Source organism: Hyaena hyaena, unplaced genomic scaffold (genome assembly GCF_003009895.1).
Source record: "Hyaena hyaena isolate Hyena2069 unplaced genomic scaffold, ASM300989v1 scaffold_345, whole genome shotgun sequence".
Lineage (NCBI taxonomy): Eukaryota > Metazoa > Chordata > Mammalia > Carnivora > Hyaenidae > Hyaena > Hyaena hyaena.
Window position 1 is genome coordinate 1,316,341 of NW_024080976.1, and position 22,629 is coordinate 1,338,969.

The 22,629-nt window shown below is 39.9% G+C and overlaps 1 protein-coding gene and 1 pseudogene across 1 annotated transcript in view; both read right to left on the reverse strand.

The window, feature by feature from the left end:
• ZNF568 (zinc finger protein 568) overlaps positions 1–22,629 on the reverse strand; it is a 68,391-nt gene that overhangs the window by 24,678 nt on the left and 21,084 nt on the right. The gene's annotated exons all lie outside the window — the stretch shown is intronic.
• Positions 6,824–7,504, reverse strand: LOC120243532 (annotated as a pseudogene).

Consider the following 22,629-nt stretch of genomic DNA (forward strand, 5'->3'; position numbering starts at 1 on the left):
TGGGGCTTGAACTCACAAACCATGAGATCATGACCTGAGCCAAAGTCAAATGCCTAACTGACTGAGCCACCCAGATGCCCCTAGATATTGATTTTTTTTTTAAAGAATCTAGGTTATTTGTTCTAAAGAATGTCTTACATTCTGGATTGTCTAGTTATTTCCTCATGGTAAAAATCTAAGTAAAACACATATGGTAAGGACACTACATAGACAATATTGTGTCCTATTGCTGTATCACATCAGGGGAAACGTGAGGTTATGTCATTTCACTATTAGTGATGCTAAATTTGATCACTTGATTAAGGTGGTAATGGCCAGATATCTCCATTATAAAGTTATATTTTTTCCTTTCTAATTGGTAAGTAACTTGAGAGCTGGTAACTCAGGACCATAGGAATCCCCTATTTTCCAACAATCATATGCATATTTACTGTAAGGTATATATTATTCTTTCATATAATTAATATGTGTATTACTCTTTCATATAAATATGAAACATGAAATTACATTTTGTATATGGCCTTCATTATATATTCATATTTATGGCATACTTCTGATATACCACAAATATTATTCTTCTTCAGTGTGGAGAATCAATCTGTTATATGCTTTGTGAATCATTTATTTTATAGAATAATTTAGAATACAAATTTTTTATTAAAAAAAGTTTTTTAATGACGAGAACAAACTGAGGGCACATGGGGTGGGGGGAGGGGAAGGGGGGGTGATGGCACGGAGGAGGGCACTTGTGGGGATGAGCACTGGGTGTTATATGGAAACCAACTTGACAATAAACTATTTTTTAAAAAACAATGTTTATTTTTGAGAGAGAGAGAGCACAAGCAGGGGAGGGGCAGATAGAGAGGGAGACACAGAATCTGAAGCAGGATCCAGGCTCCGAACTGTCAGTACGGAGCCCGACACAGGATGGAACTCGTGAACCACAAGATCATGACCTGAGCCGAGGTCGAGCGCTGAACTGACTGAGCCGCCCAGGCACTCCTACAACACATTTTTTAATTTTGTTCCTGATTTTAGACCTTAAACGCCATAAAAATATAACATCACTGTAAACAGATCTTTATTTTCAATTTGTTGAGCTTCTCCATGCCTAATGTTCTGTTAGAGCACTGCTGGGGAGAAACACATTATGTTGGAGAGAAAGACAAAAGTTTTTATTGTGGAGATTCTGATCTGTCAAGGAGGCAGATGGCAAACTGTCCTGCCTTATGAGACTTTTAGGAGTTTGGTATCATGGAGAAGTGTGAAGATCTTGGTGAATGATGGTGGGCTTCTGCCAAAAATGGATGAGAAGCTTTTTGTACCCATACCCAATTCCTATAGTCAGTTTGTCTCAGCTTGGGTTCAATCAGGAAACAGAAATCAGACCAGAATTTAAACATAATTTTAATATAAATAATTATTAAGTAACAGTGAGTAATACATATGACATCAAAGAACTCTGAGGGGCCCTGTAGGACTGAGTGAGAGTCCCTAAGGAAGGACAAACTTGGATGGAGGATCCCTCCCAGAGGCTAGGTTTGGACCTCATTGGAGAAGATGTGATTTTACATCCCACTGGATGGCAGAGAAATGTCCTGAGTTGCCAAGTACTCAGGGAGTTGGAGTGGTACTATGGACATACGGGCTGGGATGCATGGTATCCACATCAGGAGGGCTGCAGGAGATAGCCCACCATGGCACAGACAAGCCAAGGCTGATGGGCAGGCATACAGAGAAAGTTGAGATGCCACTGTGCACATGTGGTCTGGAGCACACAGGGTGTCATCAGGAGGGTCTCAGCAAGGTGGTCACCAGGCCCAGGTCAGGTCTGTAAAGTCTCTACAAGACTCCATGCTCTGGGGCATTGCTGATGCTAAGCATCACTGAATGTTTTCACATACACATACCCCATGGACTATGAAGCAAGAACAAGAAAAACCAAAATGCCCCCTTCCTCCTCCAGGTTCTCTAATTCACATAATATTCACTGTAAAGAAGAAATGCTTAAAGAATCCTGTCCATTTTCAGGATGCCTGGGTGGCTCAGTCAGTTAAGCATCTGACTTCAGCTCAGGTCATGATCTTGCAGTCCGTGAGTTTGAGCCCTGCGCTGGGCTCTGTGCTGAGAGCTCAGAGCCTGGAGCCTGCTTCAGATTCTGTGTCTCCCTTTCTCTCTGCTCCTCCCCTTCTTGCATCTGACTCTCTCTTTGTCTCTCTCTCAAAAAAATTTAAAAAATTAAAATAAAAAGAATCCAGTCCATTTTCACAAAGCAGGTATTGAAGGATGAATTTGGAGCTGAGAGGCTGAGAGGAAATTGATAACCGGGCACAAATGAATGCTTTGGCTACTCAGTTTCTTCACTTCTACCACATATGAGCTCCCATACAACAACAAAACAACTCTATATTTTTATTCAGCAAGGCATAGTTATCCAAATGAAAAAAGTATGATTCTAACAGTTAACTATATTAATTATTAATTCATTAATTTTTGGCTTTACTAAATACTCCTCAGATTCATTCACTGTCCCACTGAATATTCTGTTGCTTAAGGAATAAATTGTAAAATTAACCCCTAACAACTTGTGTATGAAATAAAAATGAAAGAATAAAAAGATGGTCAGTATATACAAATAAACACATATAACAAGTAAAAAGAAAATATGCAAAGTTAGTGCAGTCTTCATGTCTATAATTGGATATGAGGTCAGTTGAGATCTATGACTTCCTTCTTCAATGACCCATTCCCTATTTCCATCACCTTCAGTGAGAGCCTCAAATGCTCTAGGGTCTTTGTCCAGTAGAGTGACCCAAGCCCTCATTCCTGAACATTCTGGGTCCTCAATCATTCCGTACATTGTTTTCTTTTATTGCCGTCATTTTCCCATTAACCTTTACTATTGGGCATAGGTCTAAAAGGAATACCAGAGAATCCCCTGGGTTTTAAATATAGGCCTATTTTGGGGTTCCTGGGTGACTCAGTCGGTTGGGCATCCAACTTTGGCTCAGGTCATGATCTCGTGGTTCATGAGTTCGAGCTCCGCATCAGGCTCTGTGCTGACAGCTCAGAGCCTGGAGCCTGCTTTAGATTCTGTGTCACCCTCTCTCTCTTCCCCTCCCCTACTCATGCTTTCTCTCAAAAATAAAAAAAAAATTTTAACAACAAAAACCCCAAAACATAAATATAAGCCTATTTACTTCCATTGAATAGTATTAACCTGATTCCTTCTTAGTAATTAGGATCAGTCATTCCAGCCAATGGACTATCAACTCCTTTTTTTTTTTTTTTTTGCCTGTTCAGTGATATAAGTAGTTAAAAATGTTCAGGACATAAGTCTAATCTTCCAATTCAGTAGAACTATTGGTATAGGTGTATCTCCAGGTAGAAGCATTGCCCCTTTGGGGACCAGTTTAAGCAAAGCTCAAATTCTGTGAGTGGACTGTTTAGGTGTTGTAGTGAGAGAAGTCACTTCCACTTCCCCCCTTCCTGGAGCATGTATTTGAGTATGGGGGGAGACCACAATGGCCCTAATTCAGAATATATTCTACAGCCTCTAAAACAGAACTCCAGCCTTATAGGGTGATGTCTTCCACTAGCACTTTCAATTGGGCCAACTGATTCCAGGTGATGGAACTTGTGGTAAGACTAGTTAGCACCCCAGGTATGAATGCATTGCTATACCTCCTTTGTGGTGAAATGAGTTTCTTGCTCAGACAAAATGCTGTGCAGGATGCTGTATTGTAGATACAGCATTCTGTGAGTCCGTAGTTGGTGATGCTGGCAGAAACATAGGTAGGGAAAGAAAATCTAAGATAATATGTGTCTATACTTGTGAAGTGACTCTCTAATCCCAGCCATGATGGAAAGAGAAATCCAATGTAACTGACATTCTGCCAGGTGATTGGCTATTCCTCACAGGGGATGATGCCATATCAGGGCCTCGAGGTTGATCTCTACTGTTGAGCGAAAATTAAGGGGAGGGACTGTGCTAGCTGAAGATACCCCCTTTATTAAGAAAGCAAATGTTTTCAAACACAGTCACCTTCAAATATTTCTGCTTATATCCAATGGCCAGATCCATGACACATGGCTGCCCTTAGTCACAGGTAGGCTGGGAAAGAAAATACTGAATTCTTCCAACATCTATAATGAAAATCATCAGAAGAAAAGTAGACTGAGGCTGTCTGTTGTGTCTGTCAAGCATTAGTGTCTAACACAAGCACCCACCACCAGAGAATTGGTTTCCTGCAGAAAAGATATGAACTTGAGCCCCAAAGTGAAGATTCCAGATAAAAAGACAATGTATCTGGCTTACAACATGGGCAAAAAATCACATTAAATCTTTAGAATTAAAGATACCTTCAAATCAGAATCTTTGGAGGAAAGTAAGAGGACAATGCCTCAGGAACAGGAATCACTCTTGGGAGGAACCACCTGGTAAAACCTGTGAGGAAGGGGAGACTCTCTTGGAAGTGGCAGAGGAATGGTGATGTTTTAAATGGAGCATATCTTACATGGGTAGAAGAAAGAATGTAGAATCTCAGGCCTGTGGACAGATGTGAGAGTGACAGGTGGATGGAGGTTGGGTGGCACAGGAGAGAGAAGTTCCTACTCCACAATTTAAACAGTTCATTTGTCACAGAAACTCTGAAAAATGTTATGTATGATGTTCATTTAAAGTGTGCATATAGACACAGTATGGAGAACTGCTCTTTCCTACATATTCTGTTTATGATTATAGACACAAAAAATTATGACTATAATAGTAATTCTGCATATCATCTATCCGTATGAACCTGTTAATTGAACAATGTGAACAGTTTTTTAATATCATTTTCTTTTCCCCTATGTTATATTTATTCTGGTTATATTTATGAAAGTCTAATTTTAGTCTTCTAAGACTAAGAACATTGGAGCTTGTATTTTGTGTGTCTTTTTTCCTTTTTCAAGCAATTTATATTTATTATATTTTCTAAAAGTCTGGGTTCACAACAGATTGCATATTTTATTTTATTATTTTTGGGGACTTTAAGTAATTTTATTAATCTTATTATGATTAACACAGTCATTGATGAAAATGTGCTAAGTGACAGTTTTTAGGAAATGGAGGAAAGGTGGGGAGACATTATAGAAGGGGATTGTTCCTATTAATCATCCACCCAGTGCAGGTGGGTGAAAGCAGTAAACAAACATCAAAGCCTGAGTTAACCCAAGCATTCCTTCATGCAGTTGGTTCACATAAAGGAGTAAAAATCATAGTGAGCTTCTCCAGTTCTCAGACTGGAGCATCTTTCTCCCAGCCGGATGCACCTTACAGAACATAGTGGCCCAAATCCATCATGACTTGCTCAGACTTTTGAGTTTTGAGGTCTAAAATATTTATTGCTTTGTGTTTTCAAGTAGTTGGAAAAGGGTCAGAAAAAGGAACAAATAACAAATAACAAAATTTCTCTTCAGAAGCGTTCTGTTCCCTGTTAAAATGAAGCATAGTTGCATTGGGAATGTTAGCTGTATAATTCTGAAACCAAACGAGACTCAACAAATCACTAACACCGAGAACACTGCTTCTACATAAAACCTCGAGAGGGAGGGAGATTGTGGCTGGGAAGGACAGCCAGGAGGGGGTGTGGGGAGCCCATGGGGTGGGGGAGGCCCCAGGGCCACAGGTGCTCTGGACGCCCCCAGCCACCCACCTAGCAGGTCAGTGGATCGGAGTGAACAGTTTCCTCCTTTCCTCCACTGCTCCTGCAGTTTCTGGCTCTGAAGACGTGGTGGCCACTGAGGCAGGGCTGTCCTGGCCAGAAGGGGACCTCCACCATGTGTCCCATCAGAGCTTCACAGAGCGACCCAGAGATTTAACAACCTTCTAGCCAGAGATTTCTTTTATATATCTGGCAATATGTAGTGAATTTTATTCCTGTGATTTATCTTTGTGGACCTTTCAAGTGCATCTAGAATAAGACATTCTGTTTCGAGATAACTGCTTTGGCATACTGAGGGTACTGAGAAAAAAAGTGCCTTACAACTTGCTAGTTCTACCTGGAAGGAAGAAAAATCATCTTAAACCAGAGACTACTGATGCTTGTGGTGATTATCATAAGGGGCTCCCTGCTCCCACGAGGGCCTCCAAGAAGTCCTCTCAGCAGGGGACAGACTGCCTTACCCCTTACATGAGCTCACCTAGTACCCTGCTCTGCAGGGGGGAGCCAGGGGAGCCAGGCTGCCACAGGTGCCAGAGGCCTCTTGTCCGGGCCTCAGCTGGGCCCCCTGTGTCTCCTTTCTCTGCCCTCAAGTTCTCCACTGCACAGCACCCACAGTGAAAGCCTGGGCATTTCCCTGGGGCTGGGACCACCCTGCAGGTGCCCCCAGCCTCCGTGACTCAGCGGAGTAAGAGGGACCATGGAGACAGTCCTGCCTTTATCAGGGGAGGGGGCAACATCACCTCTGGCCTTGAGAAGATGGTTGGAATGGGTAGTACAAAGGGTGGTGATACATTTCAGTCCATAGAGGCCATCAGAAATGGCTTATAATCCTGGTCTTGTGCACCCCTAGCTGTATGCAGCCAAAAGAGACTCCAAAATCAGAGAAATGGTCAGCTGGATTCTTGACCTGGTGTGCAGCCTGTTACTTCAGCCTGCATTTCAGTCTCATCACTTGGTATTAGGCAGCCTACACATTTACCAGGAAAACATTCCTAGAGCAAATCTTGAAAAAGAAATGAAGAAGCAGGAAAATGACAGAAGAGTAATTCACTTATGCAATCCCTAGAGAAACATCATTAAAACGCTTCAAGTTGAAGAGCAACCCACTGACAACAAATTTACAACAAAAGCGGGATTATAATTTTCCTGAATTTTGGATAATCTCAAATTTCTCAAGGTACCACAGGTGATGCTGCTGTGCTCGGGAGAGTAAAATACAGAAGGTAAAGAGAACGAAGGCCGACTTGAATGGAGCAGCAGGGCCAGGGCATAGCCGCATCATTCAACCACCTCCCGGAAGATGGCTTCTGTCACGTATTCAAATAAGCCTCCCCTTGGTATTTTATATCCAGTCTTCCCTGGTTTCTGGGGATTCCTCAGGATATAGTCTGAATGGATGTTTATCCGCATGCCTATTAACCACAAGCAGAAAACTGCTAGAAACCGGGGATCAGTGACCCAGTTACCAGCATACACCGCATACTGACTCAAGTATCTGCTTTGCAAGTAGCTGTTATAGATACAGAACATGAACGCCAACGTACATGTATACAGGGGCATCTGACCTCGGGTCAGAAACGGGAAAATCAAGGACTGTTGCCCTTAATGGACGAGGAACTTGGCTTGGAGGATACGGTTGGACGCGAGGCAGAGGCGCTGGGGCAGCCACAGGCAGGCGAGGCGCGGAGACGCGTAGCGCGGGTGGAGCACACCTGCTTCAGCAGCACCGAGCTCAGCAAGCCCAGCTAGCACCCCAGGTAGGTGAGCGCGTCCAGGTGGAAGCCCTCGGCGGGCTCCATCGCGGGGTGGGGGGAGGAGGGCAGCGGGACGTGCCCCATGGCCACTCATAGGGCGGCGGTGGGGGGGACGGGAGGTGCGGTTATCTGAGGCCAGTGTGGGCAGCAGACGCCGGGCTTCCCACCTCCGCCCCCTGCAGCCGGGAGGACTGGCCAGATTGCAGATTTTAAAAACGAAAGAAAGAAGAAAAACAAACCTTTGTATTTCACCACAGACAATTGCGAAGCACTGCTCTAAAAAAACAAATGATGTGATGGGCTTTGAAGAAACAGCTGCGTGGCTTTCTTGTATTCTAATTAATATGACCAAAGATTCCCAATAAGATCATATTTACAGCCTTAATGAAAATTTCAAGGCTGGGGCACCTGGGTGGCTCAACATCCAACTTGGACTCAGGTCATGTTCTCATGATTGATTAGTGAGTTCAAGCCCCACATCAGGCTCACTGCTTTCAGCATGGAGCCTGCTTTGGATCCTCTGCCCCCTCTCACTCTCTGCCCCTCCCTTGCTCACACTCTCTCTAAAAAATAAACATTAAAAAAAAATTCAAGGCTGGCTGCACTCTCCCTTCTGTAGCACTTGTTTGTCCCATCTTGGATGTGTAGTAAAGATCAGACCAGTGCCTAAAGAAAGTGCAAAAGATAAAATCTTTTATTCAGAGGTGCCTCTTTCACCTCTAACATGAGGGCATTAGTCACCCTGTGGGACAGGCCTTATTGCCTCCTGCTGCAAACTCATCTATCATTTGTATCCACCTTCACTTTATCGTTTTGATTTAAAGATCAGATCAGTTCCAGGGTGCCTGGGTGTCTCAGTTGATTAAGCTTTGGACTTCAGCTCAGGTCATGATCTTGCGGTTCATGAATTCAAGTCCCACATCAGGCTCTGTGCTGACAGCTCAAAGCCTGGAGTCTGCCTCAGATTCTGTCTCTCTCTTTCTCTGCCCCTCCCCTACTCATGTTCTGTCTTTTGAAAAATAAACATTAAAAAAATAAAAATAAATAGAGATCAGATTAGTTCCAGTGCCTCACATTTTAGATAACACTTACAGCTTACTCTCTACCCTCTCAATATTTGTCCCTTCAAACAACTCCCTGACATAGCCGAGATCACGTTTGTACATTAGACACCAGATCTTAGAAAGATATTACCCTATAAGCAACAAGAAAGTAAAATTTCACAATGGTTGAGGCTAATACCACTAATTTGTATGTTACTTAAGCCTCTCTAATACATGCAGAGGAATAATCAATGGTAAGAAACAACTTGGGAATGGGACCCCAGACATAGCATAGCTCTCTACCAGGCTCATTTAACAGAGACTATATTGGGAGCATTACATAAAAAGTCTGCTCATGATGCTTTCAGTTGTTAAATTTAGTTAGAGAAAATATAGCAGCTGGTTATCTGGGAACATTGAAACAGTCATTAACTATGCTCCAGAAACAGCTGCTGAAGCTTTGATTTGGCTTTTAGGCTGGCACTCTGACCCAAGCAGCTGTCAGTGCAGCTGATGTTAACCTGTATTTGTTGGTATACAAAATTATCAGTATAGATTAGTGGCTAACTTTCCATGGCTTGCCAAGCTAAGAAAGATGAAACTACTGACACTGAATTAACAGTGTCAAAAATTAAGAACTTTCATAAACATATACAGTCTATAGGATCTACCCAATCCACTGCTAGGTATTTATCCAAGAGAAATGAAAACATGTATCTATACAAAGACTTGTATACAAATGTTCATGGCGGCTTTATTTGTAATAGTCCCAAACCTGAAACAACCCAATGATTCATCAACAGGTGATTGGATAAACAAATTATGGTATGCTTACTCAGCAATAGAAAGAAACTACTGCTACCACAACATGGATGGATTCATGGATGGATTCATCAGATTCATGGATGGATTCATCACACAATCAGTTAAGCAGTTAATTCTGTTAAGTATCTAAGTAAATGAAGCCAGATACCAAAGATACTGTCTAATTCTATTTATATAAAGTTCTGAAATAAGCAAAACTAATCTGTGGAAATGGAAGTCAGAAGAATGATTATCTCAGAAGGGGATGGTTATTGTCTGGGAAGAAGCCATGGGAACTTTCTGAGGGGATGGAAATATTCTATTTCTTGATCTGGGTGGTAAATACACAATTATATCCATATGATGTATACTTAAGATTTTTATATTTTACCATATGTAAATTATACCTTACTTTTTAAAAAGAGAAAGAGAAAAAAACCCTTCAGTCACTAAATCAATGGGTGGGGAAGTTTTAGAGACATGAGTCAGGGTAGAGAAAAGGAAAAAAAGTAATGATGGGCAAACAGCCTGACACTTGTGGACTAATCAAGGGCCTACAAATATTTCAGACCTATGTATAGATTTTAACATATGAGAACTACAATAGAAAAATTACCATTTATAATCTAATGTCTCTAAAATTCAATTTGGTCAGTTTAATTCTCAACAGAGTTTTATGTAGATATATAAAAATAATTTTGATGTAGGCTGAGCTTTTTACTGCATTTGATTTTAAGTGTGCTGAAGCCCTCATAAGTCCTGAAAGTTTATTTTGGTCTTAAAATAGCACTGACCCTTCCTTCATTTCCTCTCTCCCCACTGTTTTGTCTCCTTCATTCTACACCAAGGGTCTTGGCCTCTGTCCTCCACATTTGAATGTAGTTCAGCACACTCAGTCCTCATTTAACTCCTGGTGAAAGGACTTTTCACTAGGCCCAGTGGCAATTTTAGGAAGGACATGGGATTCTTTCTGATTAGAGATCTGGCCCATTTCCCCTGGTCTACAGGCCTTGAAATAATAAAATTTTCTCACAAACTCTAGGTTGCTTTTAGGCAAACTTTGAGACTCAATTCATTCAATCCAAAGGGAAAGGTTGATGTAACATGATTAAATAATGAATGTGCCCATTTTCTTTAGCAAAACCCTGCAAACCCTTCCTACTAATTCTTGGGGCATAGTCCATATAGAAATGGAGACTTCCACTAACCCTTTGAAAATCATAGGACAACTAACAGTACTCTTGCATCAGAATTTCATCTGAAACTTCTGACTTTATAGATATTATATCTTAATCATAGGCTTGGGAAGTAGTTGGTCATGTCTTTATTTTCAGAGCTGGTTCTTTTTTGAGATCATTAAGTCAAGTTTCAGGACATCATTTGGACTTGAAAGCTATAAGGAATGCAACTCTATTGAAAAGAAATATGGATACCAGATCTATGCCTTCTAACTTTTTTTTTTTAATGTTTTATTTATTTCTAGGAGAGAGAGAGAGACAGTGTGAGCAGGGGAGGGTCAGAGAGAGAGGGAGTGACAGGCTGAAACAGGCTCCAGGCTCTGAGCTGGCAGTCAGCACAGAGCCCGACGCGGGGCTCGAACCCACGAACTGCGAGATCATGACCTAAGCGAAAGTCGGACGCTTAACCGACTAAGCCACCCAGGCGCCCCATATGCCTTCTAACTTTATCTTTGGTTTTGCTGGGTTTTGTTTGATACTTTTACCTCAAGGGCACATAGGATTTTGATTTTTTTTTTTTTTTAAGATTTTATTTTACGGAACCCAACACAGGGCTCGAACTCACAAACCCAAGATCAGAAGTTGGATACCCCACTGACTGAGCCAGCCAGGAACCCCTCAGGTGCATAAAGTTATATAAATAACAACACTTCTACATTAGGTTACTTAACTAGTTAGTGTGGTAGATGTTGATATTATAACATAATATCAAGATTACATATCCTATCCATTGATATCAGACATGGAAATTATTAAAGTGATATATGCCAGTTCAGAGCAGAAGCTTTAAAGTTGTTGAATGATTTCACCATTTCTCTTTTCCCTCTGCCACAAGACTTTTATGATCTATGTAAGTGCTGCTTCTTCAACCTAGGTCCTGGAATAAAGGTGATATGGAACAGAACAGCTGCCAACTTACAATGGACATGGATATGAGAAATAATTCCTTGCTGTTGTAAGTCACTAGGCTTTTGGAGTCATTTGTCACATCATAATTCGTCCTAAACTGATCAATGAAGTTTTTTATTTTAAATAATGTTATAAGCACTCATGAACCCACCACCCAGCATATCTATAACTTTAATAATAATTTATATATAATTATAACCCCACCCCATCCCTCTTCCTCTCCAAATGGAGCAAATATCATCCCAAATCCTGTGTTCATTAGTCCCTTGCTTTGCTTTTATGTAGTTTTACTGCATTTATGTTTTTTCAAAAAGTATATTTTTATCCAATTTCTTACTTTACTAAAAGGTTAATTATATGTAATCTTTAGAATTTATTGTCTTTTCTAAGTAAGAGAAATCTTAGAATCTTATCATAAGATTTTCTGTACTGTTGTATGACATTACCATTCATTCTGACAGCTATAATTATTTCATATAACTATAGAAATTATATAAGAACAAAGCACTTCCTCCAGTTGATGGACATCTGGGTTATTTCTGTGTTTTGGCTATTTAGAGCAGTGCAGCAATGTGCATTGTATATGTCTCCTGGTTTCATGTGTAAGAGCTTATCTTGGGTGTATTCCTAGGAATGGAGTCCCTGGGGATGTAAATGTTCAACCATAGAAAACAAAAGCTGTGGAAATATTTTCCAAGATGGCTTACTAATTTAAGTGTCCACTAGCAATGAACAACTTAACTTGGAAACACACATCCTCTCCAACGCTTGGTATTTCTGTTGAATAGCTTCTATTTGCCCCTCCCTATCAATTCTTTACCTGTTTTCACCCTATTCTGTGCCCCAGAGGCTGACCTGTATGGACTTCATCAATGTCAGTTATGTGTGTAACAAATATATTTTCCTAATTTGTACTTTTTTTTTTTTTTGTAGTTTCTAGTTGCATTCACCCAATGGGAGGCCTACCAGGAGATCAGAGACAGCAAGGAGGGTGAAAAAGGCATTTATCACCCCACTCCCATTTTGTCCCATTTTGTCTCTGTGCAAATGTGGTATTGGCTGTGTCCCTCCACTAAAAATCTCAGCTCCTGACAAGATCTCTTCCACAAGCTTTCTTTATTTTGGGGTTTTGGTAGTTTCTTCCCTGACTTCTCTCTTCTGCTTCTCAGGGTAATAATGGATCTCTGCCTCAGGATATTGTGGTTTTTCTATACTATCCATATTTTTATAAATAGCTCCTTTAATAACCTCTACTCAACTTACCCAATTTGAGTGACCATCTATGTCTTGCAAGGTCTTGACTTACATTATTGTTAGACTCTACCTTTCCTAATCGAGAGGATGTAAAGTGATATTTTGCTGTGGTTTTCAACTTGTATTTCCCCTACTCTTAATTACATTGAATATCTCTTCATATATTTATTGATCTCATACATTTTTTGGAAATGGTTGCTTATGTCTCCTGCCAATATTCCTAATGGGTTGTTTTGCTTTCCTTACTGATTTTATTTTTATTTATATATTTTTAAAAGTTTATGTATGTATTTTGAAAGAGAGAGTGCACATGAGTAGGGGAAGGGCAGAGAGAGAGGGAGACAAAAAATCTCAAGTAGGCTCTGTACTATCAGAATGGAGCCCATTGAGGGGCTTGATCCCTTGAACTGTGAGATCATGACCTGAGCCAACATCAAGAGTCAGATGCTCAACCAACTGAGCCACCCAGGCGCCTCTTGCTTTTCTTACTAATTTTATAAATGTTTATTTAAAAAATATAGTCTTGATATCAATTATTTATCAGTTATGTGTACGGAAAATGTATTTTCCTAATTTAGAACGTTTTTTGGTTTAACATTTCAATTGATGGTGACTGAACACCATCAGTCAAATATATCAATTCTGTCATTTCTAATCAATTATTTGTGTGTTTTATACAAGAAATATTTTCTTACTTCAGTATCTAAAAGGTATTCAACTATATATATTTTTTTACAGTGTCTTAAGTTTTATTTTTAACATAAAATTCTTCATCTATATGGCTTTATCTTTGTGTATTGTTGAAGGTTGGATCTCTTTTTGCCAAATAAAAAAACAAATCTTCCAGCTCCTGATTCAACTGTTCCTTCTTTCTTCACTGGCCTGTTATGTTGTCTCCATCTGTACTGGAATGAATGGTGGCCTAGATAAACCACGTTTATGGGTTTTAAGATTGTTTTAAAAATGTCAATTTTCATGCAAATTAATCTATAAATTCAATGTAATCCCAATAAAAATGTCAGCATAATTTTTGTGAAAATGGAGGCTAATTCCAAAATATATGCAGAAACACAAAGGATCTATATCACTAGGGAAATGTGAAGAAGCTGAAGGATTTACATTACCAGATATCAAGACTTGTGCTAAAGTCACAGCTGGGGCAGCCAGGGTGGCTCAGTCGGTTAAATGTCCAACATCAGCCTAGGTCATGATCTCAAAGTTTCCTGAGTTCAACCCCTGCATCAGGCTCTGGGCTGACAGCTCAGAGTCTGGAGCCTGCTTCAGATTCTGTGTCTCTCTCTCTACCCCTCCCTCACTCTCTCACACACACACACACTCTCTCTCAGAAATAAACATTAAAAAAAAAAGATGACTCCTATGTCTTTTGGAATGACCCCTGTAGTCTTTGATAGCTTTCCTGTTTTCTCATCACTGAGTGTAAGACCGCTTTTTGTAACTGATGTCTGGTTTAACTGCAATGTGATGGGTGCAGCTTAAGATATCATCTACTGATAGTTGGTTGATACATGCTTTTTTTTTTTTTCATTGAAGTCTAACATACAGTGTTACATTAGTTTCAGGTGTGCAAGAAGATTCAACAATTCTATACCTTACTCAGTGCTCATCACCATAACTGTGCTAGTAATCCCCTTTATTTATTTCACCTCCCCTGTGCCCTGAACTTCCCTTTGGCAACCACCAGTTTGTTTTCTGTATTTAAGAGTTTGGGGTTTCTTTTTCCTTCCTTTGTTTTGTTTCTTTTTTTTTTTTTTTTTTTTCAAATTTCTTTTTTTTTATTCTAAATAAAAACCACACTTTGTGCTGAACAATGGAATATAAAAGAATCAGATGTACAACGATTTTAGACATCTACTATTTGGGAAAAGAAGTTTACAAAATATACAAAACTTTACAGCAATAGATAGTAAACACTTAAATATTAGGAGGTCAGTACTCATTAATTTAATGGAAGGAAGTTAGACGTCAACAACTCTTCTTGGTTTCGTAAGAGACTTTCACTAGCAGAGGCGGCAGGGGAGGGCGGGCTGGACAGGGGAGGGGTGTTAAAGAAACCTCGAAATCAAAACAGTTTCATTTCAATTTGGGTGTTCAGCTTACGACACGTGATCACGATGAAATTGATGCTGTGTGCCTGCACTTCCTGACTCACTCAGTGCAGGCCTGAGGCAAAAAGAGGTGTGGGGACCTCCAGATGGCCAGACTTATCCACACAGCCCACTCCCGTGCCAACAAAATCAGTGTCCATCTATAAAAGGATTTAAATTCGCTTCCAAAGATGAGCAGTCTCAGGACTAGGGCACAGCATGAGGCCAGAAGACGAAGAAAATCCATCAGTAGCAAAACCTGACTGGGGAGAAGGTATTTAAGCCCAAAGGTTTGTCCTGGAGACAAAGGGGTGCTGACAGATCGGGAAGGAAGAAAGTCAAAAACAAATTTTAACCACTTCCTGGTTCTTAGGGGCCACCTTTCCTAAGGGCCCAACTCCCACCTCCTTTTTTTCCACCTAGTCATGAACTATAGAGGCTCCCTGGGGTCTTAAAATTTAGGACCAAGTACTAAAGTACAGCAGCACATCCCAGCAGGCGCTGTGGCATCAATGAGCCATCAATGGGTCACAGGAGAAGCGGTAATGAGTACCTCTGACCAGCTTCCCTCCTCTGGCCAAAAGCAGTCTCTGCTATTTATTTCCATGTGCCATACAAGTATTACCTTTTCCCCTTAAGAAACAGGTTGGGAATAGCCTCATGTTGGTTTAATGCTCTATATTCGCCATCTTGAAATTCTTCATTTTTAAACAAGGGGCTCTGCAAATTATGTAGCTGGTCCTGAGTACAGAACAAGAAAGAGGGAAAAGGGAGAAGACAAGACATTCAGGGGTTAAATAGAACCTCAGAACAATACAGCAGACTGCTAAACTGAGCTCCAAGGTGGGGGTGCGGGGGTGCAACAAAATCAAACAAACAAAAGGTTGAAAAAAATGTAAAAACTCAAAAGAAAATGAATACCTCTGACCAGGTATCCCAGAGTGCCCTCTGCCACAATAGTTTCAAGTAAAACAGTTCAGAAAAGAATGACCTGGAGGCAGCAAACATGACTCCAAACAAAGGGAAGGGTCAGGTGTGAATAAGGGGACAAGCAGAGGAAGAGGGTTTGGTCAGTGAGCCTCATGAGCTACTGACCCTGCTACATGTCTAACTGCAACCAACCAGGTCACCCTGATCAACCTCAGGGTTGACCTCAGGAGATCAGGGGATGCAGTTTTTTGTTTAGTGTTTCAGGGACAAAGTTTCAAGGATTTGCTTTTTGGTTTACAGGCAAAAAGAGAAAACTTCACAGTTTCAGGTTAAGTATACAGACTACCCAGCATCTACAATGCCCTCCGTTAAGGAAGACGGTTTCTCCAGCACATTGATCCATTCTCAGCTACCTGGTTGGGTTCCAGTAAGTAAGATTCTTACTTACTGGAATCCAGTAAGATTCTCTCAAATCTGACCATTCAAAAATCAGTCCTCATCAAGCATCTGGGAATTAACCAGCCTTGAAAAGCTTAGCAGACACTTGACTGTAGCCCTTCACACATTCTCCTTAAATATCTAATGATCAGCATGGGAAAGAAAGGGAGAAGTCAGTCAGGGATGAAAAGTCTCAGCAGTGGGGCACCTCGGTGGCTCAGTCGGTTAAGCATCTTGCTCTTGATCTCAGCTCAGGTCATGATCTCCCGGTTCGTGGGTTCGAGACCTGCACTGGGCTCTGTACTGACAGTGTGGAGACTACTTGGGATTCTGTTTCTCTGTCTCTGCCCCTCCCCTGCTTGTATTGTACTCTCGCTCTCTCAAAACAAAGTTAAAAAAAAAAAGTCTCAACACTGCTCTCCTGACAAGAATGTCCTGAGGGAACATTTAATAAGTTGGGTTTAAATGGTTAAAAGTGGCCACTTGTACAAATCCCTTCATGTTAACAGTCACCTCGCCAGAGACATGCACCCTAACCGGGAGGCTTTATTCCTTTGTTTTGTTTCTTAAATTCAGTTCTACATAAGTGAAATTGGTACTTCATGGTCAATTTCCATAAATGCTCCATATTTGCTTGGGAAGAATGTATTTGTTGAAAGTTGCCAGCTGCATGTTCTAGATACGTCCCAATAGGTAAAATTCATTAACTGTGCTGTTCAAATTATCTATAAGCCTAAAAACTTTTGTCTGTGTGATCAGTTAGAAGGATTGTAAAGTCTTCCATCACTGTAGCCAGTTTACCTCTATTTCCTTTCTTTACTTTCAGAATTTTATTTATGCCACTTTACTTAAACTACCCTGTCAAGGTCACCAGTGACTTTAACACTGCTAAATAACTCAATGGTCAGTTTCTCAGTCTTCTTTTTATTTGACCAATTAGTAAAATTTGATAAAGTTAATTACTTTCTCCTTTAAAAAGAACACTTTATTCACTTTGTCTCCAGTATATTAGCCTTTTTGGATTTTATCCTAATTCCCTGGCTCCACTTTCTTGTCTCCTATGGTGCTTCCTCTTTATTTCTCTGATCTCTAAATATGCTGGAACTACCCCCACCCCCCACCCACTAAGGTCAGTTCTTAGATCTCTTCTCACCCAGTCATTGACTTAAGTCATTGTACCTAATTGACTTTAAGTACAATTAATATTCTAACAACACATGAAAGTATATCTATCTCTAGTCATACTTCTCCCCTGGATTCCACATCCATAAATCTGTCTAGTAGGGTTCTGTGCTTGGAAATCTAGGCTTATCCGCTTGTTCATCTAGACCCTCAAAACAGCTTGCCCTGCAGATTTTCTGTCTCAATAGATGGACATTGCATCTTTCAAGTTGGTCAGGTCAAAAATCTTGGCAACAGCTTTGATTCTTCTCTTCCTCTAATGAACCACATCAAACCTATCAGCCAAGTCTTTACAGCTGTACCTTGAAAATATCTCAAGAAATTTACTACTTCTCAATACATCAAGCACTATCATGCAGATCCAAGTAACTTTTATTTGAAGCCTCTTGATTTGTATTTCTGGTTCCACACTTGGTCCCCTATTATAATTAGGTCCTATAAGATAATTTTATTTATTTTTTTATTTTTTTAAGTGTTTTATTTATTTCTGAGAGAGAGCGAGTGAGCGAGCAGGGGAGGGTCAGAGAGAGAGGGAGACACAGAATCTGAAACAGGCTCCAGGCTCTGAGCTGGCTGTCAGCACAGAGCCCGACGTGGGGCTTGAACCCACGAACTGTGAGATCATGACCTGAACCAAAGTTGGATGCTTAACTGACTGAGCCACCCAGGTGCCCCAAGATAATTTTTTTTAAGAAAATTCTCTTAAAACATAAGTGAGACTATGTTAATCTTTTGCTTAAAGCCTCCCAATAGTTTTACATTTATTACAAAACAAAATGTAAATTCCTTCTGAGACTCATCTTTAAGGCACTACTTAATCTGGCTCTCAATCTCTTTCTAAACTTCATCACTTACTATTTACTCTCTTCTTACTTTACTCTGGACATAGTGTCCTGCTCCTTATCAATACTTGAATATATCAGGCATGTTCTCATTGCAGGGTCTGTGAGGTTTCTGTTTTCTAAAGTTAAGTGTTCTTTATCCAAATTTCTCCACTTACTCCCTCACCTCCTTTGGTTCTTTGCTCAAATGTCATCTTCTAGTTCCACTTTTATTTCAGATTAATCCATAAAATATAATAAACTCTGGTAAAAGATACATATGCTGAAAACTATAGAAACCTTATGAAAGAAATGGAAGAAGAGATCAAGAAATGGAAGAAGAGACAAAGAAATGGAAAAACACTCCATGCTCATGGATTGGAAGAACAAATATTGTTAAAATGTCGATACTATCCAAAGCAATCTACACATTCAATGCAATCCCAATCAAAATAGCACCAATATTCTTCATAGAGGTAGTACAAACAATCCTAAAATTTGTATGGAACCACAAAAGACCATGAATAGCCAAAGTAATGTTGAAAAAGAAAACCAAAGCTGGAGGTATCACAATTCTGGATATTAGCCTGTATTACAAAGCTATAATCATCAAGAGAGCATAGTATTGGCACAAAAACAGATACAAAGATCAAGGGAATAGAACCCAGAAATGAACCCACAAATATATGGCCAACTAACCTTTGACAAAGCAGGAAGGAGTACCCAATGGAAAAAGATGGTTTCTTTAGCAAATGATGCTGGGAAGACTGGACAGCAACATGCAGAAGAATGTAACTTGACCATTTTTTTTACACCATATACAAAAATAAATTCAAAATGGATGAAAGACCTAAATGTGAGACAGGAAACCATCAAAATCCTAAGGAAGAAAACAGGTACCAACCTGTTTGATCTTGGCCATAGCAACTTCTTACTTGACGTGGCTCCAAAGACAGGGAAAATAAAAGAAAAATGTATTATTGGGACCTCTTCAAGGTCAAAAGATTCAGGGGTGCCAGGGTGGCTTAACTGGTTAAGCATCCAATTTCAGCTCAGGTCATGATCTCATGGTTCATGAATTCAAGCACCACATCAGGGTCTATGCTGACAGCTAAGAGCCTAGAGCCTGCTTCAGACTCTGTCTCTGTCTCTGTCTCTCTGCCCCTCCTCCACTCACACTCTGTCTCTCTCCAAAAAATAAGCATTAAAAAAAATCAAAAGCTTCTGCACAGCAAAAGAAACAATCAACAAAACTAGAAGGCAACCAGACAGAATGGGAGAAGATATGTGCAAATGACATACTGAATGAAGGGTTAGTATCCAAAATCTATAAAGAACTTACTAAACTCAACACCCAAAAAAACCAAATAATCCAGTGAAGAAATGCACAGAAGACATGGATAGACACTTTTCCAAAGAAGACATCTAGACAGCAAACAGACATCTGAAAAGATGCTCAACATCACTCATCATCAGGGAGATACAAATCAAAACTACATTGAGATACCACCTCACAAATGTCAGAGTGGCTAAAATTAACAACTCAGGAAACAAAAGATGTTGGTGAGAATGTGGAGAAAGGGGAACCCTTTTGTACTGTTGGTGGGAATGCAAACTGGTGAAGCCACCCTGGAAAACAATATGGAGGTTCCTCAAAAAATTAAAAATAGAATTACCCTATGACCCAGGAATTGCACTACTAGGAACTTATCCAAAGGATATATGAGTGCTGATTTAAAGCAGCACTATCAATAATAGCCAAATTATGGAAAGAGCCCAAATGCCCATCAACTGACAAGTGGATTAAGTGATGAAAAGGAATGAAATCTTGTGATTTGCAACAATGTGGATGGAACTGGAGGGGATTGTGCTAAGCAAAATAAGTCAAAAAAGACAGATATCATATGAATTCACACATATGTGGAATTTCAGAAACTTAACAGATGATCATAGGGGAAGGGTAGGAAAATAAGATAAAATAAGAAAGGGAGGCAAACTGTAAATACAGAAGACAAACTGAGGGTTGATGGGTAAGAGGTGGGAGGGTGGGGGAAATGGGTGATGGAAATTAAGGAGGGCACTTGTTGGGATGTGCACTGGGTGTTATATGTAAGTGATGAATAACTGGAATCAACTCCTAAAGCTAAGACTAACTACACTGTATGTTACCTAACTTTAGAATAAATAAAATTAAAAATACATAAATATTAATTCAAAATAAAATGTTTCATGGATTGCAAAAAAAAAGAATTCTGGACTACATATATTTTACACACACACACACACACACACACACACACAATGTAAAGGCATTGGGGAACACCTAAAAACAGGCAAAAAGTTGAAGGGAAGTTAACCTTTGAAAAAAAGTATACTGTGAGACATTAATTTTTATACAGATTATCATGTAATGGAACTTTCTCGCCTCTGTGGCATGGAGTGGCTAAACTCAAGTAGAAAGCCACAGTTTTACTAGCCTGAGAAGTGGGAGGGTGAAGTTTGAGGCTGCTAAAGTGGTTTAAAAATAAAAAGTTAAATTCCAGAAAGGAGGAACTACAGAGAGGAGATTCAACATCTACATATAAATTCTGCCTAAATCTTTGATGCCTGAACCTGACAAATTTATGTAAACTCCAAAGAGCCTACAGAAACCAACAGCTAGAAGACAGTAAGAATGGAGCAGGTATTTCAGCTACTGCTGGATTTTAAACCCAGCCATGGTAACTGTTTTTAGGACAAAAGACAACATTCCCCAGAAAATTACAACATAGTCTCTGCAACATATCATTCATAAGTTTCAGTATACAATCAAAATTACTAGATAAGCAAAAATATAGGAAAGGTGAGAGTCAAGAGAAAAAGTTATCAATAGAGAATGACTCTAAAATAATTCTTGGGGGGTGGAGAGGAGGGGAAAGTGGGTGATGGGCATGGAGGAGGGAATTTGTTGGGATGAGCACTGGGTGTTGTATGGAAGCCAATTTGACAATAAATTATATTTAAAAATAAAATAATTCAGATGTTGACATTACAAAATAGGGTATTTTTAAACTTATGCAAATGCATATGTGTGTTAAAGCATTAGTAACATAAAAGTTAACATTTTAACAATTTTATGTATACAATTAAATGACATTAAGTATATTCATTTTTTTTAATGTTTTTTTTTTATTTATTTCTAGGAGAGAGAGAGAGAGAGAGAGCGTGAGCAGGGGAGGGTCAGAGAGAGAGGGAGTCACAGACTGAAACAGGCTCCAGGCTCTGAGCTGGCAGTCAGCACAGAGCCCGACGCGGGGCTCGAACCCACGAACCGCGAGATCATGACCAAAGCGAAAGTCGGACGCTTAACCGACTAAGCCACCCAGGCGCCCCTAAGTATATTCATAATGTTGCACAGTCACCATCACTATTTCCAGAATTTTCTCATCATCTGAAACAACCGATGTACCCATTTAACAGTAACCCTCCATTTCTTCTTCCTTCACCCTGGTAATCTCTACTTTCTCTATGAAGTTGCCTATTCTAGTTACTGCATGTAAATGGAATCATTTATTTCCAAGGCTCAGTTATGTCATAGTATGTATCAGAAAGTCTTTCCTTTGCATGGCTGAATAATAATCCATTTTATGTATATCCTACATTTTATCTATTCATACATTGCTAGACACTTGAATTGTTTCCATTTTTTGGCTATTCTGAATATGCCACTATGAACACCGGTGTACAAGGATCAAGTTGAACCCCTGCTTTCAATTCTTCTAGAGATAGATTTAGGTGCAGAAATACAGAATCATATAGTAATTATGTTTAATTTTTTGAGGAACTGCCCAACTGTTTTCCTCAGTAGCTATACACTAATTTTATATTACTATCAAAAATGGACAAGGGTTCCAATTTCTGCAAATCCTCATCAAACACAGGTTTTGTTATGTAGATAACAAATGAGCTTTGAAAACTGTTTTTTTCAAAAACAAGTCTCAAAAATTAGGTATGCTGGCAAAATTGGACTTAGCATAAAACCTACTAAAGAAGAGATATGGGGGCGCCTGGATGGCTCAGTCGGTTAAGTGTCCTACTTTGGCTCATGGTTTGTGGGTTCAAGCCCCACATCAGGCTCTGTGCTGACAGCTCAGAGCCTGGAGCTTACTTCAGATTCTGTGTCTCCCTCTTTCTCCGCCCCTCCCCTGCTCATGCTCTGTCTCTCTCTCAAAAATAAATAAACACTAAAAAAATAATAATAAGGAAGAGACTATGAGATACTACTCATTTAGATACTTAAGTTTTGGTAAATTGTTGTTTTCATGAAAATCAGCCCCTGAAATTTATAAATGTAAGTCACTGTCAATCTCTAAAAATAGCTAATAAAATTGGGGTGCCTGGGTGGCTGAGTCAGTTAAGCATTCGACTTCAGCTCAGGTCATGATCTCACAGTCTGTGGGTTCGAGC